General features: G+C 41.9%; 1 protein-coding gene across 2 annotated transcripts in view; it reads right to left on the reverse strand.

Moving 5' to 3' along the window:
• The window catches only part of SMPX (small muscle protein X-linked), a 44,059-nt gene extending 42,386 nt beyond the window's left edge, over window positions 1–1,673 (reverse strand). For both annotated transcript variants that reach the window (XM_020789204.3, XM_078390444.1), the window contains exon 1: window positions 342–1,673. The gene's annotated coding sequence lies outside the window, so the exon portion shown is untranslated. The remainder of the gene's footprint in view (window positions 1–341) is intronic.
• Window positions 1,674–7,108: the final 5,435 nt, after the last annotated feature.

Consider the following 7,108-nt stretch of genomic DNA (forward strand, 5'->3'; position numbering starts at 1 on the left):
ACCTAAACATGCTTTTGCTTCAATTTTCAAAAAGCCAGCTGTGCAAGGTATGTTTCCATAAAAATCCTCTTGGTGCGTACATCGTAGATAATATTTGATAAAGCTAAGTCTAAGGACCAGATTCTTATTTCCAAATAATTTTACAACTCTTGATAGAAAAATATAATTGCTGCAATAGCCTGCGTAAAAATTTACCATTCTTGTTTGCAAAATCTAGGGAAATGTACAGTAGTTCATTCATTCACCATCTAGCTGTGTATTAAATTGTTTTTCTAGATCATCCTGTACTTTAAAAAAAAAAAAACAGTCCACCCCATCACATCATATCTTCCATTATGTACCTGGTTCGTTTTATAGTTAAAGTTCCAAACTGTCAGGAGAGTGAAAATGTACACCTCTTTTCGATGCAGAGTGTGACACCGTCCTCAGTCAATTGAGATCTTCCTGGTGCTGGTGGGTAAAACAGACGAAGCCCTTTGTGCCGTTAGACTACTGAGTGCCCTTCTAGTGCTGGAGTAGAGCTGAGTTTAGAAGCCAAGTGTAAAAGAGAATTCCTTTCATAGCTTACAGTTGTTCTTCCTAAATATAGAGTCAGATTCATCCTGTAACTTCATTCCCTCCCAGTGAAAATCGTGGCTCAAGTGTCAAGCAGAGAAGGGTTGGTGAACTCACCTACCGGCGATATTATGCTGCCACATTCTCACTCTGTAACTGCTAAGACTGAAACATTTTATAATTAGTTTTATAACTTTTGGTCATACATATTAGGCAAGAGAAAATGGACAATATTTTTTCCTGTTATTGCACATACTAGGCAGTCTTAAAGCCACTTGATCCAGAGGTCCCATGGAAATGTGTTGGAAAACATGGTTTTTGTTTCGTTTCGTCATTTTGAGATTGCCAAGATGGAGTAAAGCTCTGCTAGTATTTTCCATCAAAAGCCATTGCTTATCCCATCTTTCCCAAAGGGATTTTTCTACAGTAAGAAAAAGATGAAAGAAGTAGCAAGAAATCATAGGAGGGTTGCCAAGGGGAAACACCTCATCCAAAAATTCACTGAAAACAGCGTGATAGCACAATTAAACCATTGTCTACAGTGGTTCTTAACCTTTGTTACTCAGGTGTTTTTGAACTGCAACTCCCAGAAACCTCAGCCAGCAGAGCTGATGGTGAAGGCTTCTGGGAGTTGCAGTGCAAAAACATTTGAGTAACAAAGGTTAAGAACCAGTGGTCTAGAAGTATCCACAGGCCCCCTGCTGAATAAGAGCATTTTCAGTTACATATTTAAAAAGTGTCTGCTGCTATACGAGCAATAAAGCAGTAAAATCTGAGTGCAGAGGTGTAGGATCTGTCTTCCTTTTGTTTCTCCTATATTGCGTTCAAATCTTTGTCTCATAAGACTTGACACCTCATTTTGACGGTCTTGCCCTCTCCCCATAGTCAGACACAACAAAACAAGCTGAACTAAATAAATAATAATTTTAAACAATTATTTAAAAATATATCCTACTAAGTCCAAATATATATTTTTTTCCAAAGCACAAATATGTGACTAAAAGCTTTGGGATGTTACATACAATTATCCTGGGGCATAGCTGCTGTCACGTGTTCTGGGATCTCCATATCTGTGCCAATTTTCAAGCTGACAACATTGCTCTTGCAAAGATGTCACTGATGCAGCACAAGAAATTTAGTTCTCAACAATGGACTGATGCCCTGGAGGCCAGTCATCCTCCCAGTAAGCACAGGCATAGGGGTAAATGTTTATCATAACAACCTACATTGGATTGTTATGGTCACACCCCCTAGAAGAATCTAGAAATGTACTTCAACAAGAAATACAAAACAAAAGCAAAAAAATAAAAATAAAAATACATTGTGGCACCTTAAAAATGAAGTGCTATACAGTAGGACCCCCATATCCACAGGATCAATATCTGCTGATTAACCTATCCATGGTTTGAAAATATTTAAAATATTAAAAGAACAATCTCCCAAAATATTCATTTTTAATGGTGAAGTTGCCAGAAGCAGCCACTGGAGAGAACCAGAGACCATGCTATGTATAGCATTTGCAAGAGAAATAAATTTCCACCATGTAATTACCAGAAACGGCCACTAGATATAGCCAGATACCATGCTATTTATAGTGCTTACTGTTAAAATGATGTTCCACTTTTTTCAGTATTCATGGTGGGGAAAACTTGGAACTGATCCGCTAGATATGGGATCCTACTATATTTTTAAATAATTTTTCATGGGAAATTCTTCAGACATATGAATTAGAATACAAAGACTGGTGGTAAAACATTCATGCAAGGCTCTAAGACAAAGGGATAAACAATGGTGTTTCCTTGCATTTCACATATAGTAATGATTTGTGACCTGTTTGGTGTTCAGTTCTTCTGGACCTTGATTGTGTAAACAGCAACATGATTAAAGGAAACAACAGAGGAACAACATGTGTTAATTAATATAGAGAATGACAGACTTAACCTTTGAGCTTTGTTCGGAAAAGATGGACCTATTAGTTGTGAAGGAAAATAACAATGGAAAACAACATAATTATTATATTTACTAATGACTTTAAAACTCTTGGTTGATATTTAATCCATTGACATGTGTGTCCAGTATGTGTATATATTTTATCTCAGCTGTTTCCCTCTGGGTTCTTATTCTGTAGTTTTTGTTCTCCAGAATAGCAACTTTCATATGCTCTGAAGAGTGTTCTGGTAGACTTAAGTGATTTGAGACAGGCTTCTGTGCATTGCGATTTCTGATGTCTGATTTATGTCCATTAGAGACTGTCCTGTTTGTCCTATGCAGAGTGTAGGGTCACTGCTGTTGTTTGTTTCCTATACTCCCGGTGTTATTATTATTGAACCCCATTAGAGGTGCTTGGTCTGTTCCTCTTTTTGTGCATAAGGGTTCATCTGTATATCTGAGTTTGCGTCTCCCTCCCCCTTCCAATTCAGTTTAAAGTCCAACTGATGAAGTCCTTCATGCTGTGACCAAACACAGTCTCTCTTCCTGCTCAGCTAGCCAGTCCAGGCAGGGGGAGGGAGGACGAGTCTGCCTGCATGGCTGCTAAGTGGCTAGCAAAACGGCAAGAGGACGGAACTCCAGGAGTGATTGGAAGGATAAGCGGGGCCACCACTGCCGCTGGACATGTCAGTGAATGGTACAGGCCTTGGGGCCAGACCCTCATTAAGTGCAGCTGCATGGGGATAATCATATTCATAACCAGATATGAATACCCCCATCTCTAATTTGTTTCCATCAATGAATACAAATATCCCTGACCCACGTGTCCCGGATCCCCAGGCCTGCCTCCAAAAACCAACCCATCCAGTTATGGGTCGGGGCTCAGCATGTGGGGCCAGCATTGTACTCGGCGTGCCAATCTGTGAGGAAGCCTGGCTGCAGCTGCTCCACATCCTGCTCGTCTGGCCATTCCAGCCAGGGGGCGGGAAGATGAGTCTCCCTGCTCAGCTGCCGAATGGCCAGACGAGCAGGAGGATGGAGCAGCGGAGGCCAGGATTCATTGCACATTGGCACGCAGAGCAGGATGCCAGCCCTCCATGCTGCGCTGCAACCCATATGTGGATGGGTCAGTTCTTGGCCTGGGGATCTGGAACACCTGCACCAGGGATATTCATATTTGTTAATGAATACAGATATCCCATCTCTAGTAAGCAACCATTGAAGCTGATTCTAAACTTCAGTGCAACACTGAGTAAATATTAGGAGAGTAAGAACAACTGTGTCCACTCCTTTCATTCTCGTGATCTTTCAGAGGTATGTAAATGCGGCAGAAGCAGCTTAGCAAAAGGCTAAACTTCATTATTCTGGCCTAATCAATCAAGGTAGTTAATGTAGTCTAAATTTTAGCTGTTGATTGAAAAGGTTAACAGATGCTGTCTTTTTTCTTTTATTTTTCTGGTGACCATGCTAACTCTGAGATAAATATATATTTTGATTAAAATTTGGAAGCATTTGCATGTGATAGATAACTAGAATATTATTACAGCAGCAACAGCAACAATAGCCTGTCAGGAATAAACAAAAACTAATTCATCATATCATACCTGGATGCCCTAAACTAGTGTCAATGGATTACATGTGCAGGCATAATTTCCTTGAACATCAGGAAGCAAATCAGAAACTATTGGCAATTGTTTTAAATTGACAGCCAAATATATTGGAACACTCTAGTTATTGAAATTAGAATCGGGGGAGGAGGATGTATTCATTCATTAATTTTATTTATTTATTTATTTATTTATTTATTTATTTATTTTATTTATTTATTTTATTTGTACCCCGCGTATGAGGTCTTGCGAGCACTCTAGGCGGCTTCCAATACAACATAAAACAACTAATAAAAACAACACAAGAATTATTGCATAAGTATTCTTGCTTCCATATTCTTTTGATTTCTTGCTTTAAAGTTTCACAATTGACTCTGAACTATCTGGAAAGGTTTTCACCTCTTAAACTTCTGTGTCTCACAGCTTTAAAGACAACGTTTTAAGTGTCTACTTGATTACAACAGTGTTTCAGGGCCTGTCTAGACAGGTATATAGATTGCTGTTTGCCTCACTGTTGGTACAGTTCAATGTGAACCAAATTACATAATCCACAGCTATTTCTACTTAGATTGATTCATCCTGCCCCTTTAAGAGCTGTCCTGCTCCTTTCTGGCACAGTGCTATTGGCTTCTGGTGTTTTTGGATGATTCAGAGCCCTCCTGATTTTCATACTCAGTTGGCGAGTTCACACCCAAATGAGCTGTGGGTGGTCCCCAATGTTTACCCAACTGTGGACCGGTTGGGGGGGCATGTCACACCCATGTGCATATGTGGGGGGGACATGTTGCGCTCGCAGAGGTGGAGTGCTCTCTCGTGCATGTGTGGGGTGTGCTCGTGAGGGGGGGGAGCAAAGGCAGCAGGGTTGAGGGATCACCTGGGTTGGGCTTCCATAGACAGAGGGGAAAGCTTTACCCAAGGTTTCCCATAGTCTCGTTGCCTTTGCAAAGGCAGCGAGACTGGGGGATCGCTTGGATCTGAACAATGGTCATGAGAAAAGGTTCGTAATGGGGCTATGTTGCCTCCATGAGCTCCAACCCCACAAAGCAGTGTAGTCTCAGGAGAGCCGTGTCGGACAAGAAAGGCAGGAAGGGGGGGTTACCTCCCTTTCATCTCCCCACCTTCATTCCAAAGTTTTTCTCTTATACTGACACTGTCTTCCACTGTTTATTGCCTTTTTACAGATGAGTATGGCATGTAAACGTACACATGAGTAAACTGGGTAAATCTGCTTACAAGTAAACCAGTGATCGAAAGACCTGTGTGGACCCTTATCATGAGAGAATGAGCATCTCCAGTGTAAAGGAAGGATCGCTAAATTGAGGAATAAAATAGATCACAGTGAAGAATAGAACTTTTTAAAGTGCAAACCAGACTGCTCCAAAATCCCCTGTCTGGACAGGGCTTTTTTGGCTCTCCAAAGGGAAGGATTGCTGCTGTTCTTCCCTTTATTGGGTATGGAAAGACTTTCCAAAGGTGAACTTTTGGGGGGACTTTTATTTATAAATGAGGGACGTGGTGGCGCTCCGGGCTAAACCGCAGAAGCCTGTGCTGCAGGGTCAGAAGTCCATGCAGTCGTAAGATCGAATCCACGCGACGGAGTGAGCGCCCGTCACTTGTCCCAGCTCCCGCCAACCTAGCGGTTCGAAAGCATGCAAATGCAAGTAGATAAACAGGGACCACCTCGGTGGGAAGGTAACAGCGTTCCGTGTCTAAGTCGCACTGGCCATGTGACCACAGAAGATTGTCTTTGAACAAAACGCTGGCTCTATGGCTTGGAAACGGGGATGAGCACCGCCCCCTAGAGTCGAACACGACTGGACAGAAAAATTGTCAAGGGGAACCTTTACCTTTACCTTTATTTATAAACAGAGCAGCTAACACTCATATGCTTTGGGCTTATGATCAGTATGCCTACCAACACTTCAACTCGGTGAGAAGTGCCTCTGCACAATGAAAACTATTGTGCCAGCTGCATCCATTCTTGAAGAGGTCCGATCTGGCCACATTACTTAGGTTTTTGGTTAAAACTTGTGTATTCTGACTGTGCCTGGAGTTTTTGAATGATAATGTGTCAAGGTGGGGTAAGAATATTTTAAATAAATAAATTCTCTGAAGCATCTCAGTCTTTTTTCAAGCAAAACTTGATTCTCTTCAAAAAAAAAATCCAGATTGATTTCCGCAGCCAGTGAAGCAGCATCTCTAGCTACTAATTAAATTCGTTCCAAAAGGCAGCATAGCTGTGGTCTCTAGATTAACGGAATATGTCATTGAAACCGCGGGGGCGTTGGGAGGAAATTGAGCGGACAAGGTAGACATTTTAAAAACTATGCAATAAATGAGCAATATTCCCCGCATGTTAATTTCTCATTCCTAAGAAGACAAACGAGCTCGACGGGGAACCGGAGGTGAGGGATAAAAAGAACCCCTAAACCCAATGCGCTAAGGGAGTTCCTCTCTGACGTCACTTCGGTTTCCCCTCGGAATCCTCGAAGGGGAAAGAAAGAAGGGTGGAAACTCCAGCAGGGAGAACCCAGTAGGGACTTTTTATTTAAAAAAAAAAGAGGGTGCAACAGAATGGGGATTACAAAGTTATTTTCGGGGCAGTATTTGGAAATATTTCCCAAAGGATTGTTTTACTCTACGGGTGACCCTGGAGGATTTTACAAAAACTAAATGGAAAACTTGTGATTTGAACAGGTTGGACAACAGGCAGAAATTCAACAGGTGGAGCTACCCCCATCTCTAGCTGCTCCATCTCAACTACAAGAAGTTGTTTACATTTGCGCCTGTGCCTGTCAGACAGGGTTTAAAGGCAATAAGCGCCCTGAGCTCCGTTTTCTACTGCCTGCTTCAAGACATGTTTCTCTCTCCCACGCCTGTTCTGGGTACGAGGAGGGGTCGATGAGGAATGCTTTTGATGCACTGTAACAATTAAAACACACACACCCCGTGATACACTCCTGTGCTATTACAGATACACAAGAGGACATCCCACCGCCGGAGAGGGTTTTGTCCTG

Source organism: Pogona vitticeps, chromosome 3 (genome assembly GCF_051106095.1).
Source record: "Pogona vitticeps strain Pit_001003342236 chromosome 3, PviZW2.1, whole genome shotgun sequence".
NCBI lineage: Eukaryota > Metazoa > Chordata > Lepidosauria > Squamata > Agamidae > Pogona > Pogona vitticeps.